This window comes from Delphinapterus leucas, chromosome 2, assembly GCF_059928025.1.
Source record: "Delphinapterus leucas isolate spDelLeu-1000000601 "Yukka" chromosome 2, BTC_Dleu_Yukka2, whole genome shotgun sequence".
NCBI classification, from domain to species: Eukaryota; Metazoa; Chordata; class Mammalia; order Artiodactyla; family Monodontidae; genus Delphinapterus; species Delphinapterus leucas.
In genome coordinates this window covers 152,267,266-152,288,856 of record NC_143130.1, presented here as the reverse complement: position 1 = coordinate 152,288,856, position 21,591 = coordinate 152,267,266, and the positions used below count along the sequence as shown (strand labels likewise).

General features: G+C 42.3%; 1 protein-coding gene and 1 pseudogene across 6 annotated transcripts in view; both read right to left on the bottom strand.

Moving 5' to 3' along the window:
- The window catches only part of DCAF4 (DDB1 and CUL4 associated factor 4), a 41,927-nt gene extending 36,049 nt beyond the window's left edge, over positions 1-5,878 (bottom strand). For 4 of the 6 annotated variants that reach the window (XM_022566547.2, XM_022566542.2, XM_022566545.2 and 1 more), the window contains exon 1: positions 5,669-5,878. The gene's annotated coding sequence lies outside the window, so the exon portion shown is untranslated. The remainder of the gene's footprint in view (positions 1-5,668) is intronic. The other 2 variants (XR_002643544.2, XM_022566546.2) reach the window with 1 other exon arrangement.
- Positions 3,269-4,107, bottom strand: LOC111170926 (CBY1-interacting BAR domain-containing protein 1 pseudogene; annotated as a pseudogene).
- Positions 5,879-21,591: the final 15,713 nt, after the last annotated feature.

The following is a 21,591-nucleotide window of genomic DNA, read 5'->3' as shown; positions in this document are numbered from 1 at the left end:
TGAGAAGCCCGCGCATGCAATGAAGAGTAGCCCACGTTCACCACAACGAGAGAAATCCCGCGCGCAGCAATGAAGACCCAACGAAGCCAAAGATAAGTAAATAAATAATGTATAAAAAATCAATTGTACATCTATACACTAGCAATGAATAATCTAAAAATGAAATTAATACAAAACCATACACTAGCATGACATTACATTAGCATCAAAAAGAATAAAGTATTTAGGAATGAACTTAACAAATAAGTGCATAACTTGTACACTGAAAGCATAAGACATTGTTGAAAGAAATTAAAGAGGACCTACATAAATGGGAAGACATCCATGTCATGGATTGGAAGACTTAACATGGTCTACAAATTGATGTACAGATTTAACACAACCACTATCAAAATTCCAACTGCCATCTTTGGAGAAATCGACAAGCTGATCCTGAAAATCATATGGAAATGCAAGGGACACAGAAGAGTGAAAACAATCTTGGAAAAAAAGCAAAGTTGGAGGACTCACACTTTCCAATTTCAATGCTACAGTAATCAAGACACTGGTACTGGCACAAGGATAGCAACATAGATCAATGGAGTAGAACTGAGAGTCCACAAATAAACCGATATATCTATGCCAATTGATTTTTGACCAAGACCATTCAGTGGGGGAAAGAATAATCTTTTCAACTGCTTGGACACCTGGACACTCACCTGCAAAAGAATGAATCCAATCCCTACTTCACATCATATATGAAAATTAACTCATTGATTCAAGCTCTAAAACTGTAAGACTTTTATAAGAAAACAAAGGTATAAATCATCATGAACTTTCAATAAGCAATGGTTTCTTAAATATGACACCCAAAGCACAAGAAAAAATAGATTAAGTAGACTTCATCAAAAGTAAAAACTTTTGTGCACACTATCAAGAAAGTGAAAAGGGGGCTTCCCCGGTGGCGCAGTGGTTAAGAATCCACCTGCCAATGCAGGGGACATGGGTTTGAGCCCTGGTCCGGGAAGATCCCACATGCCATGGAGCAACTAAGCCCGCGAGGCACAACTACTGAGCCCGCGCACCTAGAGCCCATGCTGTGCAACAAGAGAAGCCACAGCAACGAGAAGCCTGTGCACTGCAACGAAGAGTAGGCCCCGCTCGCCACAACTAGAGAAAAGCTCGCGCACAGCCACAAAGACCCAATGCAGCCAAAAATAAAATAAATTAAAAAAAGAAACAATCACCATTCACTTTAAAAAAAAAAAAGAAAGTGAAAGGACAACCCACAGAATGGGAGAAAATATTTTTAAATCGTACATTTGATAAGGATCTAGTATCCAGAATATATAAACTCAACAAGAAAAAAATAACTCAATTAAAAAATAAGGAAAAAAATCTGAAGACATTTTTTCAAAGATATACAAATGGCCACTTAGAACACGAAAAGATGCTCATCATTAGTCAATAGGTAGATGAAAATAAGAACCACAATAAGATACCACTTTATACCTACCAGGATTGTTATAATAAAAAAAAAAACTAACACAAATGACAAGTATTGGTGAGAATGTGGAGAAATTGGAACTCTCATACACTGCTGGTGGGAACGCAAATGCTGCAGTCACTTTGGAAAACAGTTTGGCAGTTCCTCAAAAGGTTCGACATAGAGTTACCATAGCAAAATCCAGCAGAAATGAAAACATATGGCCATACAAAAATCTGGACAGTAATATTCATAGCAGCATTATTCATAATTGCCCCAAAGTGTAAACAATCCAAATTTCCATCAACTGATGACTCAATAAACAAAATACAGCACATCCATACAAAAGAATGTTATTCAGCCATAAAAAGAATGTAGTACTGAGGCATGCTACAATGTGGATGAACCTTGAAAACACTATACTAAATAAAAGAAGTGGGACACAAAAGGCCACACACTGTATTATTTATTTGATGTATATGAAATCTCCAGAATAGGCAAATCCAGAGAGGGAGAAAGAGAGAAATGGTTTTCCAGGTGCTGAAGGAAGAGGGGTTACAGAACAGGGAGTTTAAAGGTTCAGGTCCTTTTTTTATAGCTTCTCGAAAGTCTACTTTTCTGTTATGAATAATTGCTTTTTCCAGTTACCCCACATGAGTTGATAAAGACTCTGATTAAATTGTTTTATGTTTCCAAGAATAACTGTTATATCTTTTTATTATCTAGGTGGTAGCTTAGAAAAATTGTTATAGAATTTTAAATGATTTATGGTGTTCCATGTGTTCTAGTTTATGTTTTTCTAGGCAACATTCCACCAAATTACTAGCTTTCCAAAGGATGTAGTACCATTTATAGTACTTTAGTATGACAACAGTTTAAAAAAATTTTTTTAAATTGAAGTATAGTTGATTTATAACGTGTTAATTTCTGCCATACAGCAAAATGATTCAGTTATACATATATATTCTTTTTTAAATATCCTTTTCAATTATGGTTTATCATAGGATATTGAATATACTTCTCCGTGCTATACAGTAGGATCTTGTTGTTTATCCATCCATTCTATATATGACAGCTTACACCTGCTAACCCCAACCTCCCCCCGCCCCTCCCCCCTGGCAACCACAAGTCTGTACTCTATGAGTATGACAGCAGTTTTGTTTTAAAGCCAGAATCAAGTTGAATGTGACTCTAAACTAAAATTTATGCTTTGTTCATTTGTAAAACATGGATATATTGGTGTCATATTTCCTTTATTCTGTTTGATTATACACTTGTTGAAAGGTAAATTTACAGATCAAATGATGAAACTTCATGTTTCAGTAAAAGTTTTTTCAAGAAAAGAAAACTTGTCTTTTTATTTAAATCTTCATGGGATAGAATTTATATTTAATCAAAATGACTAGATAGGATCCTTTTGCAGAGTCAGTCTAAAAGAAGCTAAATGGAATTGGTAGATCTTTTGGTTTTTGATATCTACTTTACTATAGGACTCCCAAGCAAGTACAGTACATTAATATGAAATACTTTGAAACCCATAATCTTAAAAAAAAAAAGTGTGGGAGTTATACAAAAAGATTATATATCACTAGGTAGGAAGCTGAAATGACTGGCTGTGTAATATTTTTTAAAACCTTCATTTTGGATCAGCATACATATCCTTCCATTTTTCTCCCCTATTTTCAGTAGCATTCCATTTTGATGTTTAGCATAGCAAGCCAGAATAAAGTTTTATAATTCAGCAATCCTGAATTCTGAGTCATATTAAGATAAAAATGGAAATGAGACATGTACTGAGGAAAATTAATTTTCTTATTCTGTAATGTCTAATTCATCTTCTTCTTGCTGATCCCCTTAGTCCACAAGTGGACACCTGTTCTGTTGCAGACACTTAGCTAAACAAATCTCTGAAAAGGCAACTTTGAATTTGCTCTTACAATATACAAGTGAGATGGATAATCGGGTGAATACCTAGAGCTTCTGAAAACCTCAAGTCTCCTCATCAATCTTTTGTATATTTTGATAGGCACCAGTGTATACCTCTGAAGCTTTGCTCTGAAATAGCATTTCAGTAGTGATAAATTCTGAAAATACAGTCTTTATATCCTTTACTTTCTGCTTTTCAAAACTGCCAGCAGTTTCCTCCAGATGAGCGTTGTTTGCACAGCACCCAGGGTAGCTCTCTGTAAGTGGGTTCGCCATGAAATAACAGGTCCAGCGGATGGGTGTGCTGACTTGTCCTTTCTACTTCAGGTAGCTGCTTAGCTTCTCCATTCCTTGATGTTGATGTCACTGTGAGGTCATCCCGTTTCATTTCTACAATGGTTCCTTCGGCCGCAAGTCTCAACTGTGGTGGCACACCGATAATCCTTAAGTTCGGCACACTCCTCGGCGGTTTTTCCGGCCCTTGTTCAAATCTGGGGTCTCTGCGGAGACCCTCTCGCAGGAGAGTCGGCTCTGCCTCCCAGCCGGGCAATTTTCTGCGCAGGCGCGCCGAAGACTTGGCACAGCTCTCCAAACTGCTTCCGGTTTGAGCGGCCCAGTTTCCGGGTACCGCTTCCTTCCCCTCCCACAAGACGCCCTTCTGGGCCTGGCCGCCAAGTTCCGACGGTGCCACCCAGAAAAGGCCCGGCCTGGGGGCCTCAGGCTTGTGGGGTGGCGGGCAGCCTCCCTCCCGGCCTCTGTGAGAGGTGGGCCCGGTCTCGGCTGCGGCCCACAGCCGAAATTCAGCACGGAGCGGAGGCTCCACTGCTCGCACCCGAGCAGCCGCCTCAACATCCTGCCGAGCACGTGGCCCGTGGCCCCAGGCCTGGAGCCTAACAATGCCTCGGCCTAGGCCGCGCCGGGGCCACAGTGCTTATTTTTGGGGTGATGAAAATGTTCTGGAGTAAGATGGTCGCACCTTGCGAATATTCTACAAAACCTGCCGAACCGTACACTGTAAAACGGAGAATGTTATGGTATGTGAATTACATCCCCCAAACAAAAAAAGATTTTCTACTACAGCAATACTATACCATTTATGAGTGAGGCACATCCTAAATATCCAGCGACAGGTTCATGGGGATTATACAGGATACTGGACTGCAGCGTGGAAAACACTAACGCCACTGGTTTGAAAAGCCCTACGCAAAATGGCCTCCACAGGGGGCTTGCCGTGGCCACCCTGCGTCGGCGTTTATTTAAAACTCTACCTCACAAATGAGGAAACGGAAGCTTAGAGGGCCAAGCATGGTGCCCAGAAAGACACACTGCGTGGGGGAAACGGCATTCCACCCCTGCTGGTCCGGCCCCAGGACACCACCTCAACTACAATCTCCACCGTTATTTAAAACTGGAGTGTGGGGCTCTGGACTTTTGTTTCCTCCAGGAAGCAGTGGCCTCAGTCTTCTTTCCTTTGGGCTGTTTCTGCGTCTGCCAAGGTCTGTGGACCACACCACGCCCGTCCAGGGGGACGGGGTGTCATGGTTTCTAAGGATAACTGGGGAGACGACGAGGCTTCCTGGACACGGCGAGCGCTAGAGTGGAAGGCGTGGCTTTGTCGCTACCGTAACTCGGTGTGGAGGTTACCTCGGGAAGCTTGGGTTCATCCCACGGCTCCGTCACTTTACTAGTTCGCGAGTTACCTCGGGTAAGCAACAACCTCACTAGGGCTCTTCTGCGTCTGACGAAGGTATTACACTACCACCTGCCTCACTGGGCTGGTGTATGGAAAGCTTAGTTAATGCCTGTAAAGCAGTTGGCAGTGCCTAAGCACTCACGAGACGCTTGCGTTAGCTGTTATGCTGACCTGTTTGAAAAAATCAACCTCAACCTCAACTTTCAGGTAAGCCGCCACCAAGGGCCCGCAGTCCAGCCACTGGCAGGTGTTGGGTGGCAACTTCACATCAGGATTTAGAAAAACGCTCCTTCAGGGCGGACACGGAGCGGTGACACTCGGGGTCCCCCTCCCCCCGTCTTTACGGCGGCAGATCCGACAAGACGCGCGAGCTCCACCCGCCCACCGATTCCTCCCTCACAGCCGGAGCTCGCCTGCCCAACCAGCCACCCACGCCAGGGTCGTGCCGGTGTTCCACGTGCTCGGCTCCTCCCCGCCCCTTTCTCGGGCCTTCCCCCGACCCCCATCCCACCCCGAGCTCTGTCGGGGTAGCAGTAGCCGCCCCTGGACCGACGCCAACAGTACTAAAGTCAGCGTAGACTTACTTGATCAGAGGGGCCTTTCCGGCTCTCCTTCGGGCGCAGGATCGGCAAGAGTGGGAGCGAAGCGTAGAAGGACGCGGAAAGACCGAGGTCTAGAATCTGCCAGTTAGTTGTGTCCGTTCTCGCGTTGTCTCAGCGGATAGGGCCATGGCGGCCACCCCTTCCTTCTCAGTGGACGCGTTTTCTGACTGTCTACGCCAATGGGGCGGATCTTAGGGAGGGGGAAGGGATTGGGAGCTCGGCTCCGCCCAGGCCTGGTGACGATGCAGCGAGTCGGCTGCAGGCTTGATTGGGCTTGGCGCGTTTGGGGCGGGGCCGGGCGCGCTTGAGGGCAGGGCCGGGGCGGGGCCGGAGGCTGAGTTCGGACCCCGGGAGCTCCGAGGCTACCTCTTCTCTAGCGGTGGGAACCCCACCCAGGACCGGGTATTTTCTGTGTCCAACCCGGTTGACAGGGAAGCCCTCTCGCCGCTGAAGATCCCTACCTTTAAAACTGTTACTTAGAGACGAGGAAAGATTGTGTTGTGGAAAGGTCGAAGGAGGCTCTGAGATGAGTGTGAGGAAAGAGCAACGCGTGTTGAACTGGTGGTGACGTGTTTGGTTGTGACCTCTGGTAGCTGGGGCTGCTCACCCTAGATCTGCGTGGCTCCAAGGTGCAGAGGAGCATGCCCTGAACTTCAGTCAGGAGGCATTAGTTCTAGATCTAGTTCTGGTTCCTTATTGCTGTGTGACCTAGGGCGAGCCTCTTCCCTTTCTATGCCTTGATTTTTAAAAAAAGAATTTTTTTTATTTATTTATTTTTGGCTGTGTTGGGTCTTTCTCTAGTTGCGGCGAGCGGGGGCCACTCTTCATCGCGGTGCGTGGGCCTGTTACTGTCGCGGCCTCTCTTGTTGCGGAGCACAAGCTCCAGACGCGCAGGCTCAGTAGTTGTGGCTCATGGGCCTAGTTGCTCCGCGGCATGTGGGATCTTCCGAGACCAGGGCTCGAACCCGTGTCCCCTGCATTGGCAGGCAGATTCTCAACCACTGCGCCACCAGGGAAGCCTCTGTGCCTTGATTTCTTCTGTTGAAACAAGGAAGTTGATCTAACGTTCTGACGTTCTCGCCAGTGCAAAGTTTTGTTCGTACCACTAATACTTCCAGAATGGTCTCTTTGTGCTGTGCCTGTTCTAGGTATCAGTTGACAGCTGTCAGATCTAAAAGAAAAATGTAAGCCTGTGAAGGGCTCTTGACCAGAAGTGACAGTTTGCTTTTTTTTTAAAAATCTAGATCTGGTTTATTTTTATTTTTGTTGTAGTATAGTTCATTTACAAGGTATTAGCTTCTGGTATACAGCAAAGTGATTCAGTTATACATATATATATATATTCTTTTTCCTGTTCTTTTCCATTATGCTTTATTATGGGATATTGTCTCTAGTGCCCTGTGCTATACAGTAGGACCTTGTTGTTTATCCATTCTATTTATACTCTGCTAACCCCAACCTCCCACTCCATCCCTCCCTCACCCACCTTCCCCTTGGCAACCACAGGTCTGTTCTCTATGCAGAAGTCACAGTTCTGTGAGGAGAGCTGGGTTCAAATGGGCCAGGCTTGGTTGTTGCCACGAGCAGGCCTGGCACACCATGTGCCCTGTTAACCCAGGGCCCTGTGAGTGGCTAGACCCATTAGAAAATAGGTTGTGGGGTTTATCAGTTGTACCTGTGTGTGAAAGCATTTCAGTAAATAACAAGGAAAGTAGGATTCCGCCTCTAAAGGATTTTGTATAAGAAAGGGTGTGGAGTGGGAAGAGGTGATGAGGGTAAGCAGGGAAGTGAGTATAGTCAGAATAAAGGACAGCTTCTTGAAGCTTGAGCTGCCTGGAATAGAGAGCAGAGAGAGAAATCCTAAGCTGAACAAACAAGCTGACTGGAAGCCTGTTCATGGAGTAGTGAAGCATTCGTTTTGGCTGGATGGGTAGGGAGTCCTGGAAGCAAAACTGGCAGAATAGATTGGGTCAAATGTCAAGGGTAAGGAGCTGGCAGAGGGAGCCTCTGAAGGTTTGAGAGTTGGGGAGTGATAAGACTAGAGCTGTGGTTTAGGGAAATCACCTGGGCAGCACTGTAGAAGAAACTAAAGAGGAAAGATTGTGGAAGGCAGCTGGAAGCTTCCTTAGAAGCTTAGTGCAGCTACCGTCCCTGCAAAAGATAGTCAGGGTTGAAACATAGTGGTGGCAGCTGGGATGGAAGGGAAGGGTAGAGTCGACACATTTCAGAGGAGGGAGAACCTGTAAGACTTGATGAATACTGTGTCAGGAGTCAAAAGGGATTCCAAGCTCAAGAGCCAGGGTCACGGGAGGAAGTCAGAAGGAGTTGGCTTGGGGCTTGCTGAGTGAATGAATGGCAAACAGCCAGCCAGAGGGGTCTCTTGAGTGTTCACTGAGGGAACCGGGTATAGGCACAGGATATGCCTTGGGGACCTGCAGCAGGCATGCCAAGAGAAAGGATTAAAGAATATTTGCAAATCAATGCACAAAGGAAGCTTGACCTTGGGCAAGTCTTTTGGCACCTCTGAACCTCAATTTCCTCATAGGTAAAATGAGAATAATGATACCTGCTGAAGCGGGTTTTTTCCCCAAATATATATATAATATTTAAATATATGTATTTAAATTTATTTTATTGAAGTGTAGTTGATTTACAATGTGTTAATTTCTGCTCTGCAGCAGAGTAATTCAGTTAGACATATATATATTCTTTTTCCTGTTCTTTTCCATTATGGCCTATCACAGGATATTGAATACAGTTTCCTGTGCTCTACAGTGGGACCCTGTTTATTGAAGAGAGTGGTTGTGAGGAGTAAATGCAGTGACCATAAAGCACCTCACTGCTTGGTCTACACTCCCATGGACTGGGCACCCTTTATTATGTGGATGGCTTGATATGTAAATAGTGCATATTACTTATCAAAAGTGAGAATAATTTCTTTTTTTCACTTTATCTCCAGAATTTGAAGCCAAGGCAAATATGTTTTTCTTTGAAACGGCACCTAAAATGAATCAGCATTAACTTTGACTACATTAAAAAAAACCACAATACTTTTTATAGTCCTTGTCATGTGCCACCTATTTTCTAAGCCCTTTCCATATATTGTTCTTTTAATTACAGCAACCCTGTGAGGCAGTTACTATTAATATCACCACTTTACTGATGAATTGAGTCACAGAGAGGTTAAGTAACTTGCTCAAGCTAGTGAGTGGCAGAGCCAAGATTCAAACCCAGGTAGTTTCCAGAGTTTGAGCTCTCCAGGCGAAAACTATCATAATAAAAGTCGAAAGACATACTCCAATTTGGTATAAAATATCTACAGCTTGTATCACAGAAAAGGCTAATTTTCCTAAAACATAAAGTGCTTCTACAAATAAACTCAATAGAAAAAGGAGCCGCGGCTATACCAACTATGCAGAAAAGGAAGTCAACATGAAAGGGTGCTCAACCTCACTCAGTGTAAGGAAAATATAGTTTAAAACTCCTCTGACATATCCTTTTTCATAACCAGATAGGCAAAATCCAAAAGTTTGTTAATATTCAGTGAAGCTCTCATACAAGCTCTAAGGGAGACAATTTGGCAATATATCAATATTTATCAAAATTAAAAATGCATATACCTTTGACCTAGCAGTCACACTACTAGGAATTCATCCTAAAAATATAGTTGCTTATGTGCAAAATAACTTAGGTACATGGAACATGGTGTAATAGCGAAAGTTTGGAAGCCATCTTAGTGTCCATTAGTTAGAGACTAGTTAAAAAAGTAATGGTACAAAAAAAAAAAAAAAAAAGTAATGGTACATTCATTCAGTGGAATACTGTGTACTTAAAAAAAAAAAAAAGGAGGCTCTTTATATACTAATGTAAAATTACCTCCAAGATAGATTCTTGGTGAAAAAAGGAAGGTGAAGAACAGTACATAAAATATTACATAGGGTAGGCTTCCCTTGTGGTGCAGTGGTTGGGAGTCTCCCTGTCAATGCTGGGGACACGGGTTCAAGCCCTGGTCTGGGAAGATCCCACATGCCTCAGAGCAATTAAGCCCGTGTGCCACAACTACTGAGCCTGTGCTCTAGAGCCCGCACATCACAGCTACTGAAGCCCGCGTGACTAGAGCCCGTGCTCTGAAACAAGAGAAGCCACTGCAATGAGAAGCCCACACACCACAACAAAGAGTAGCCCCCGCTCGCAGCAACTAGAGAAAGCCCGCGCGCAGCAACAAAGACCCAACACAGCCATAAATAAATAAAAATTTTAAAAAAAATTACATAGGGTGAAAAATATGTGTGTATGTATGTGTATCTCCCTGGAATGATATCAGTTACCTCTAGGGAGGGGACCTGGGTGGTTAGGTGACAGGGATGGGAGAGAGCTTTTCACCCCATTGTACCTTTTGAATTTTGACTATTGGCATATATTACCTATTAAAATATAAAATTTAAATGTTAATTAAATCTGCATACTATGCACAGCAACCAACTGCAGAAGTTGTTCATTTTAAGAGGTGACATGTAAATGAGTTTTTAAAGGAACTAAGACATCTGTCAAATCCCATCATGGAGACACGGATCCAAAATATAATCAATACAAGAGAAACATAATCAACATGTCCATTATGTGATAACAGTCCACCCAGAGCCCAGAAAAAGGAATCTTTTCATCAGAATTTACCAATGTTTATTCAGTAGTATCCAAGGGATGTGAATGTCTTGGTCACTGGAAATCTGGATCCAGAGTAATTCTCCAGTCCTTTCCCTAACGTGAATTAAACATCCCACAAAACTCTCCAAACCCCTTATGATTACACGTTCACTGAACTGCTGATGACCGATTCTATGACTCAGGACATGATTCTGGGAAGGAGGGAGCCCTGAGTAATGGGCAAGAATATTCTAGACACCAGGAAGTTATATATCCCAGTAATAATTAACCTATAGTATTGGTATTCTAGGTACTTGGGTGGACTGAAGCAGTTTCCAAGGGTCTGGTCCAAGTAACTGGTAACATCAAATGTTGGGATCCAGAAACCCAAGGATGAGACTGTGGTGCTTCTAAAATATTATTCTTAGCTAGTTAGCAGCCTGACCAATTTAACAATTAATAAAAACATGCTTGATTCAGAAAATTTAAGAAACAGAGAAGCATAAAATAAAAAATATACCCAAATTACCTATGATAAATCCATACCTCCAAAAAACCACTGTTAATATTTGGATGTCTTTATTTCTAAGCATGTATTTGTTGTAGTTGTTTATATAGTTCATTAATTCCTTCAACAAATATTTACTGAGCCCTTGGAATGCCATGCCTGTTCTAGGTGCTAGAGAGATGTAGTTGTATTTTTTTAATAATTAAAAAAAAATTCTTTTTGAAACAATCACAAACTAATAGAAAATTCCAACTATGTACAGAGAACTTTCACACTGGAATACTTTTAGTTGTATTTTCTGCAAACAAGGGTATTCTCCTACATATTCTCAACGTAACCATCAACATCAGGAAATTAACATTTTTAGACCACTACCATCTAATCCTTGGTCCCACTCAAGTATCACCCATTGTCCCAATACTTTTCTTAAGGGCAAAAGGATCTATTCAGAATCACATGTATTTAGTTATGTCTCTTAAGTCCTTTTTTAATTTTCATAACCTTGACACTTTTGAAGATTATGGTCCAGTTAATTTGTAGAATGCCCCTCAGTTTGGGCCCTCAGTTTGGTTTTGTCTAATGTTTTCCATGATTGGATTCAGACTGCATGTTCAACAGGAAAATCAGAGAAGTGACATGGCATTCTTCTCATTGCATCCTATCAGGTGGCACGTGATTTTGGTTGGTCCCATTATGGATGACGTTAATTTTCACTTCTTGATTAAGGTGATGTCAGCCAGGTTTCTGCAATGTAAAGTTACTCTGTTTTTTTAATTTAAAAAATAAAAATTAAAAGAAAAATTGAAATAATTAAAGACTCACAGGAAGTTGCAAAAATAGTGCAGAGAGGTCCCTGTACCTTTCATATAACTTCCCCAGTGGTAACATCTCATATAACCATGGGACAATATCACTCTTTTTTTTTTGTGGTACGCGGGCCTCTCACTGTTGTGGCCTCTCCCGTTGCAGAGCACAGGCTCCGGACGCGCAGGCTCAGCGGCCATGGCTCACGGGCCCAGCCGCTCCGCGGCATGTGGGATCTTCCCGGACCAGGGCACGAACCCATGTCCCCTGCATCGGCAGGCGGACTCTCAACCACTGCGCCACCAGGGAAGCCCCAATATCACTCTTTGTCTTTTTGTAATTTGGCTAGTATTTGTAAGTCTATGTAAATATCCTACTCTTTGTCAAACATTCAATTAATTTATGGGCTTATGGTTTCCTCTGTTATTCAGTGGGTTAAATTCATGCTTATCATTTATTTTGATGCTCAGATAGTCCCAGTTTTGCTAGTAGAAGCTCTTCCTACCTACTTCTGTGTTCTTTTGACATGTTCTCATCATTCTTTGATCATTCTTTTCTGGCAAAAGATGTTCCAGGCTCATCTTGTACTTTTCCTGCCCAGGCCTGGAATGAGTCATTTCTCTAAGGAGTCCAAGTCCCATTTAGTGGAAATTGGTATTTAGAAGCCAAGATTTGAGTGCCAAGTGTACTCATTGCTATTAGGGTATCCCTATTCCAAGGGTACTGGAACTCAGGGTTGCAGTTGGGAATATATACCCACACACTCCCACACACAGCACAAACATGCATATGCATTTACATCTACATTTATCTATCTATCTATCTTGAAAACCATGAGTTCACACCAATACTTCCAATTGTAATCCATCACCACAGGGCTCATTCAAGTTTTTTCCCTTTCTATATTTGTATCTCCTTTCTCCAACAGTGAAGTTCCCATTATCTTTTTTTATTTACTTATTTGAACAGTCCCTCTGTATGTGGCCATACATAGAGGCGTCTCTGCCACTACTCCCTCCCCAATGCAGATGCCCTCCTAACCCCACACAGGTTCTGAGAACCTGTGCTGGGACATACTCTCCACCCCCCACAAAGAGGATGCCTTCCTCACTCCTCCTGGGGTCCAGCACTCCATGTGAGAATATAGTTTTGGAGAGACAAAATCCTTAATTTCAAGGAGCTTACATTCTAATGGTGGGGGGGAGGGGAAAAAAGAAATAAAAATAAAACATGAGGTAATGATAAGTGCAATTAAAAGAAACAGGATAATGTGATAAGAAGTGACTGGGGTGCTACTGTGGGTTGGTGATGTTGGTTATTCCTTTTATGTACCCCCCCCATCCTTCTTTGCCCTGCTCTCTGCATATCTACAAAATGTATTATGTTGGCTCCTCTGCAGCCTGCTTTCTGATTGAGTTCAACAAGCAGGAGATTGGTGAGTGGGAGGAGAGGGAATCCCTTGCCTGACTTGGGATGTATTATCTGCTTGCGGCGCCTCCTCTGGCTCCAGCTCTCATCAGGCTCCAAAAATTCCATTTCCTCCCCTTGTCCCTTCAAGGCTCCTTGTGGTAATAGGTTCCCACTGTTGCTAGCTCGTGGGTGCCTCAATGGCCTTGTCTCTTTTTATTCTGCTTACACTTTTTTTTTTTAACATCTTTATTGGAGTATAATTGCTTTACAATGGTGTGTTAGTTTCTGCTTTATAACAAAATGAATCAGTTATACATGTCCTCACACCTCCTCCATCCTGCATTTCCCTCCCTCCCACCCTCCCAATCCCACCCCTCCAGGTGGCCACAAAGCACCGAGCTGATCTCCCTGTGCTATGCGGCTGCTTCCCACTAGCTATCTATTTTACGTTTGGTAGTGTATATATATCCATGCCACTCTCTCACTTTGTCCCAGCTTACCCTTCCCCCTCCCCGCAACCTCAAGTCTATCCTCTAGTAGGTCTGTGTCTTTATTCCCGTCTTGCCCGTAGGTTCTTCATGACCATTTTTTTTTTTTTTTTTTTTTTAGATTCCAGTATGGAGCTTCCTTAAAAAACTAAAAGTAGAACTACCATACAAGCCAGCAATCCCACTACTAACTACAGGTTACCCTGAGAAAACCATAATTCAAAAAGAGTCATGTACCAAAATGTTCATTGCAGCTCTATTTACAATAGCCAGGACATGGAAGCAACCTAAGTGTCCATCAACAGATGAATGGATAAAGAAGATGTGACACATATATACAATGGAATATTACTCAGCCGTGAAAAGAAACGAAATTGAGTTATTTGTAGTGAGGTGGATGGACCTAGAGTCTGTCATACAGAGTGAAGTAAGTCAGAAAGAGAAAAACAAATACCGTATTCTGCTTACACCTTTGTTAAGAGTACCTTCATTAAATTCTTTTGAACCAACGAGTTGGATTCTATTTTAGGAAAGGGCTCTTGGAGGAAATGACATTTTTTTTTTCTTTTTGCGGTACGCGGGCCTCTGACTGTTGTGGCCTCTTCCGTTGCGGAGCATAGGCTCCGGATGCGCAGGCTCAATGGCCATGGCTCACGGGCCCAGCCGCTCTGCTTCCTGGACCGGGGCACAAACCCTTGTCCCCTGCATCGGCAGGCGGACTCTCAACCACTGCACCACCAGGGAAGCCCATGACTCTTTGTTTAAACAATTATTGTGAATCGTTTTTCAGGTTAATACATATTCTTCTACAATATGATTTTCAAAAACTCAATTTGATCAGTTGAAAAAGGAAAACATTAGCCAGGCTTGTCTTTCTGGAATTGTGTGCAGAATGGATTCTCCTGCTCCTGACCTGAGGCCTAAGAAGCTTGAGTTGTGCTTTCAAGGGGGTGACATGCACACTGTTGTGACTCTACCCCCCAGGCATCCAGATTAGCCAAGAAATGCGATTTTTTGGCCTCTTTCTGATACAGACGGTATTTCCTTCATCAGAATTTGTCCTCAGTTGTGCATTTCTTCAATCCCTGCCCCACCTAGGGAGGGTTCTCAGCCATTAGGAGTCAACAGAGCCCTTTCTTGGATATGCAGCCCGTTGCAGGAGCCTCCTTTTTCTTTTATTACCTTGTCTTCTTAATGCCAAGAATTGTACCATTTGGAGGATTCTTCAAATAATTTTAAAAACTTTTTTCTGCCTCTGTTAGACATTTGCAAGACTGCGGGGTCTTCCCATCTAGATTGGAGAGTGAGAAGGGGCTTGCAGGAAGAGTACCTTGCTGTAGCTTCCAGAAGCATCATTCATTTCCTCAGCAAGACTGAAGGACATTAAAAAGATGTGCATTGTTTCCTGTGACTGGCTTTATCAGTGTCAACAGCTTTATAGAAGCAAAAAGCTATAGACTGAGAGAAGGAAAAAAATATCCTGCAGAATAAGAGTAGAAAAAAAAAATTCAGGCATGTAATTGTTCCAAATCTTACTGGCTCCCTGGTTTCCCCTGCATCTGAATTTCTGTTTAACACTGATAGGAGGATTGCCTTTAGGGGATACGAGGAAGGGAATAGGGACGAATTCGGCTTCAGTTTAGGTTTAGGAAACTATAGAAGGACTTGAAGCGGAACCGAATTCATCAAGAAACCCATATGTACTTGCGCCTGGGGAGGCTTTTAAAAAATCTGGTGAGAATGTTGTTCCTGAGCCCAGGAGAGGAATCTGTTGTGTTTTCCGGAATTATATACGTAGACAGTCAGGTAAACCAAGAAGGCTGAAGTAAGGAAGCTCTTCAACCACAGATAGTGTGCCCTCCCCAACTCTCAGAAGCTACATGCTCTCACAAGATTAATTTCTTCCTTGTTTTGTCCCAGATTTCACTACCTAGTCCTTTGTTAAGCATAAAAGGAGGTAATTTGAGGTATTGTGACCCCACTTTTCCAGATTAGAGAAATACTACACTATGGATAAACAAGACAACGTATTTGAAGGTGTTTTGTTTATTGGAAGGAAGACACTTTATAAATAATGTTGCTTATTATTGTTAACCATCATCTGAAATACGGTCTAGAGTTTAAGACTGTGTGCTGTGGAGCCAGTCGGCCTGTTTTCAAATTCCTGTTCCCTCACAGTTTAGCTGTGGGGCCTTGGGCATGTTTCTTGACTTCTCTGAGCCTATTTCCCCAAATGAAAAATGAGGATACTAAGGGTATCCCCTTCCACATGAGGATTAAGTACACGTGGATTATGCAAAGCACTTAGAACAGTGCCTGACCCACCGTGAGCACTTGAGAACTCAGTGGAACAACACCCCCAAAGCTGCATTGTAACCTTGTCCCACACAGTGGGCATCCCAGCAGCGTGGCTGTACCCTCTTGAGAGAGCAGGAAAGGTAAAGGAGAATCGCAGAGGGAGATTTCTTCCCAGGCATCTGTCTTCCCATTTTGAAGCATGGGTGTGATTTCCGTCCCTCTCCTGTGAAGAGGCCACTCCTTCAAATGAGGCTGTCAGCCATGGTGGGTTTTGCTGCAGAAGCTTTAACCACTTCATTTTACAGGCTTCAGCAAAATAAGCTTCTCTTTCTATAAATGGCTTCCTCTCACTGCACCTTTGTGGACAGTGTCTAATGGTGGGGTTGGCTCATTTACTGGAGCCAAATAAACATTTCTTCACACTAGCCCCATGGTGATAGTACCACTAGTAATGAGCGGCCGCATTGCCCACCGCTGCAGGAGCCATTAGGGAAGCCCTGATAGAGTTCTGTTGATTGACAGGGGAGGTGTCAGAGGCACAGATGGGGCTTTCTGCCCCCAGAAGATCATGCAGTGCAAGTAGCCAGACCAATCATTCTTAGACTTGTGAAGTCAGGATATAAATTCTAAGAGGAATAAAAATGGGTGAGATAAAGGATTTGAGGTCTATGATTTAGAGTCATTTTTCAGGTTTCTGAAATGTTGAATAAGTTAAGGTAATATGACAATGCAATTGAAAGGACACTTCATAAGAGGGTAAAAGTTTGAGTAGTTCCACATTAAGGAACGAACTCTGAGTTGGTTTCCTTGTCAGAGTTTGCGTTCTCTGGGGGAAGCCTACGTTCTCTGGTGCTCAGTAAATATGCATTGTAGGTGCTGAGCTGTAGGGGAGATCTTCAGAATGAATAGGGCCCATCACAGTGCAATATGCACAGAATAAATGTGACAAAATCCACTGGTCCCTGAATTATGACCAAACCAGCCTCTGCAAATACACTGGGATTGTGTGTGGCCAGCTGGTTGTCAGAGAACACTGAATTTATACGAACATGAGATTGCTACAGGAATAGGTGCTTCTCAGAATTTGCTTGAGGCAGGCTGGACAATCCATCACCAAGCATTTGTAGGTGCTGATTTTAGATCAGTTTGTTTTTGGCTAGATGGACTGAGATTTGCAGATAGATGGATATCCTAGTCACTCCTCTTTGTGCAAAGTACCAGAAAACCTGTCAGGCTAGCACAAGCCAAAGTAGAATTTAGCGGAAGGATTTTGGGATTTGTCGTGGTATCAAAGAGGCGGCGGCACTGGAGTTAAGAACTGGAGTATCAGGAACCCAGGTGATTTTCTCTCTGCCTTTTGAGAGCTATGTGAAAACTTTCATCTCTGCTTCTCTCTGCACATCTGATTGTACTCCTTGACACAAATCTCTGCAGCCTCGTGCCTACTCACATGAGCAGTAAAGTTAAAAATAAAAGGTCTAACAGTGCAGGAAGGTTCCCTTTTCTCCACACCCTCTCCAGCATCTGTTGTTTGTAGATTTTTTGATGATGGCCATTCTGGCTGGTGTGAGGTGATGCCTCATTGTGGTTTTGATTTGCATTTCTCTAATGATTAGTGATGTTGAGCACCTTTTCATGTGTTTGTTGGCAATCTGTATGTCTACTTTGGAGAAATGTCTGTTTAGGTCTTCCACCCATTTTTGGATTGGGTTTTTTGTTTTTTTGATATTGAGCTGCATAAGCTGCTTGTATATTTTGGAGATTAATCCTTTGTCAGTTGCTTCATTTGCAAATATTTTCTCCCATTCTGGGTGATGGCTTTTCGTCTTGTTTATGGTTTCCTTTGCTGTGCAAAAGCTCTGAAGTTTCATTAGGTCCCATTTGTTAATTTTTGTTTTTATTTCCATTTCTCTAGGAGGTGGGTCAGAAAGGATCTTGCTGTGATTTATGTCATAGAGTGTTCTGCCTATGTTTTCCTCTAAGAGTTTGATAGTTTCTGGCCTCACATTTAGGTCTTTAATCCATTTTGAGTTTATTTTTGTGTATGGTGTTAGGAAGTGTTCTAAATTCATTCTTTTACATGTAGCTGTCCAGTTTTCCAAGCACCACTTATTGAAGAGGCTGTCTTTTCTCCATCGTATATTCTTGCCTCCTTTGTCAAAGATAAGGTGACCATATGTGCGTGGGTTTATCTCTGGGATTTCTATCCTGTTCCATTGATCTATATTTCTGTTTTTGTGCCAGTACCATACTGTCTTGAACCCTCCTGCACTGTTGGTAGGAATGTAAATTGATACAGCCACTATGGAGAGTAGTATGGAGGTTCCTTAAAACACTAAAAATAGAACTATGATATGACCCAGCAATCCCACTACTGGGCATATACCCTGAGAAAACCATAATTCAAAAAGAGTCATGTACCACAATGTTCACTGCAGCTCTATTTACAATAGCCAGGACATGGAAGCAACCTAAATGTCCATTGACAGATGAATGGACAAAGAAGATGTGGCGCATATATACAATGGAATATTACTCAGCCATAAAAAGGAATGAAATTGAGTTATTTATAATGAGGTGGATGGACCTAGAGTCTGTCATACAGAGTGAAGTAAGTCAGAATCAAACACTGTATGATAACGCACATATATGGAATCTAAAGAAACGGTGCTGATGAACTTAGTGGCAAGTCAGGAATAAAGACGCAGACAGAGAGAACGGACTTGAGGACACGGTTGGTGGGGGAAGGGGAAGCTGAGACGAAGTGAGAGAGTAGCATTGACATATATATGCTACCAAATGTAAAATGGATGGCTAGTGGGGGGCTGCTGCATAGCACAGGGAGATCAGCTGGATACTTTGTGATGACCTAGAGGGGTGGGATAGGGAGGGTGGGAGGGAGGCTCAAGAGGGAGGAGATATGGGGATGTGTGTATACATATAGCTGATTCACTTTGTTGTACAGCAGAAACTAACACAACATTGTAAAGCAATTATACTCCAATAAAGATATTTAAAAAAAGGTCTAATAATGTTTTAGAAATGAGATATAACTAAAAAAAAATATTAAGGAAAAGAGGCCTCTGCCAAAAAAAAGTAGAACCCAGAGTTCAAGGAAAATGAAGAAAGATTCAGATTTCCTTGGCATCAATTGGCATCACTAGGAGGGAAGAAACGTCCGGGTACCCCAATGATAATATGAGAGTGGAGGGAACCAGGACTGTCACACTTCCCTGAGTGAGGTACCAGGCAGGAACATGGGTGGAGTCAAGAGGAAGCAGAAGGAGGAGAGACTCATAGATACCAAGATCAGGTCTGTGTGTTTGAGAATTTTTTGATTTCTGCAGGACTGTCCTGCTGACTCAGGTCTAGGCAATACGGGTAATAAATTCGACATATCATTGCAGCCTCACCTGTTTTTCTAGTTGGCATTGCTACTAGAGAAAGCTGTCCTGGAAAAGGTGAAAAATACCCTGTAAGAATGAAGGTGAGATTTAGTCCAAAAGTCATTAAGTAAGGCTAAGCAAGATAAGTAGCCACGTGATGGGGCTGTCAGATCCTGAGTGGGACAAGGAGGGCTTATACAAGGTGGGGGGATATTAGTGATGTTAGTAGCAGCAAGGTTAGCCCAGTGTGTGATATTAGAGCCTGAATGGGGTAAATATATATACTCAGCCAAGGGGCGGGCTGGGGAGAATGGGTGGGGCGGTGATGGGAGACTGGTTACAAACTGGGGCAGGAGTGGGAGGGTAAGGAAGGAGGGCAGGAATTGATCTGTGTTAATTTGCCTGGGCTGCCATAACAAAACACAACAGACTGGGTAGCTTTAAACATCAGAAATTTATTTCCTCATGGTTATGAAGGCTGGATGTCCAAGATCATGGTGTTGGCAGGATTGGTTTCTCCTGAGGCCTCTCTCCTTGGCTTGCAGATGGCCACCCTCTCACTGTCCTCACATGTTCTTTCCTCTCTGCATGCATTCTTGGAATCTCTCTGTGTCTCTCAGATTTCCTCTTCTAATAAGGACCCCAGTCATATTGGATTAGGGCCCACCCTAAAATTAAAATTAGGGCCTCATTTAAATTTAATCACCTCTTTAATGGCCCTATCTCCAAATAGAGTCACATTCTGAGGTACGGGAATGTGGTTAAGGCTTCAACATATAAACTGGGTGGGGGGAGGACGCAATTTGGCCGATAATATGATTCAATAAACAATAACATGATTCAATAAACAAATATATTGAGAATAATGGGAGAGAGGGTTCTTACTGTTGGAGAAGGGAGCTATAAATATAGAAAGATAGAAAACTACATTGGAATTGAGGTACTAAGGTAAAATCATTGTTTTCAGTATGTACAGATATATAGAAAAACAAATACAGATGTAAATGTGTGTGTGTACACATATGCATATATTCCATATCCCTGGCCACTGAGAGGGCCTAGGAACAGCAACACCCTAATAGCAATAAGCCCCCTTAGTGTTCAGAACTTGGTTCCTAAACACTATTTTCTAGTAAAAGGAATCTGTTTTTCTTTCTTTCTTTCTTCCTTTCTTTCTTTTTTTTTTTTTTTTTTTTTTTTTTAAGAAATGCCTGATTCCAGGGTTAGGGCAGAGAAAGTCTAAGATGAATCTGGAATATCCAGTTTGAAGGGACTCCTACTGGTTAAATCTGGGGCAATTTGAGCATCAAAATGAATGATGGTAGTAATGGATTCTAAACCATTGAGTAAGTAGGAATCATTGAGTCCATACTGATGTAACTAAATGAATAAATAAGTGAAGAGAGGAGAAAACTTTTTCTAACAGTAGAATGCCAACAAATGGAGAAGGGATGGTGGGGTTAGAAAATCACTGTTTGTCAACCATATAGAAATAATTCAGCAAAGAAACATCAATGGATGATGAAACTAGAGGGTAAAAGTTTTTTTTTAATTGAAGTATAGTTGATTTACAATGTTGTGTTAGTTTCAGGTATACAGCAAAGTGAATATATATATATATATATTCTTTTTCAGATTCTTTTCCCTTATAGGTTATTACAAAATACAGTTCCCTATGCTATACAGTAGGTCCTTGTTGATTATCTATTTTATATATAGTAGTGTATATATGTAAATCCCAAACTCCTAATTTATCCTTCCCTCCCCCTTTCCTCTTTGGTAACCATAAGTTTGATTTCTATGTCTGTGGGTCTATTTCTGTTTTGTCAATAAGTTCATTTGTATCTTTTTATTTTTTATTTTTAGATTCCACATATAAGCGATATCATATATTTATCTTTCTCTGTCTGGCTTACTTCACTTCGTATGATAATCTCTAGATCCATCCATGTTGCTGCAAATGGCATTATTTAATTCTTTTTTATGGCTGAGCAATATTCCATTGTGTATATATACCACATCTTCTTTATCCATTCATTTGTGGATGGACATTTAGGTTGCTTCCATGTCTCGGCTATTGTAAATAGTGCTGCAATCAACATTGAGGTGCATGTATCTTTTCGAATTATAGTTTTCTCTGGGTATATGCCCAGGAATGGGATGGCTGGATCATATGGTAGCTCTATTTTTAGTGTTTTAAGGAACCTCCATACTGTTTCCCATAGTGGCTGCACCAATTTACATTCCCACTGACAGTGTAGAAGGGTTCCTTTTCCTCCACACTTTCTCCAGCATTTATTATTTGTAGACTTTTTGATGATGGCCATTCTGGCCAGAGTGAGGTGATACTCAGTGTAGTTTTGATTT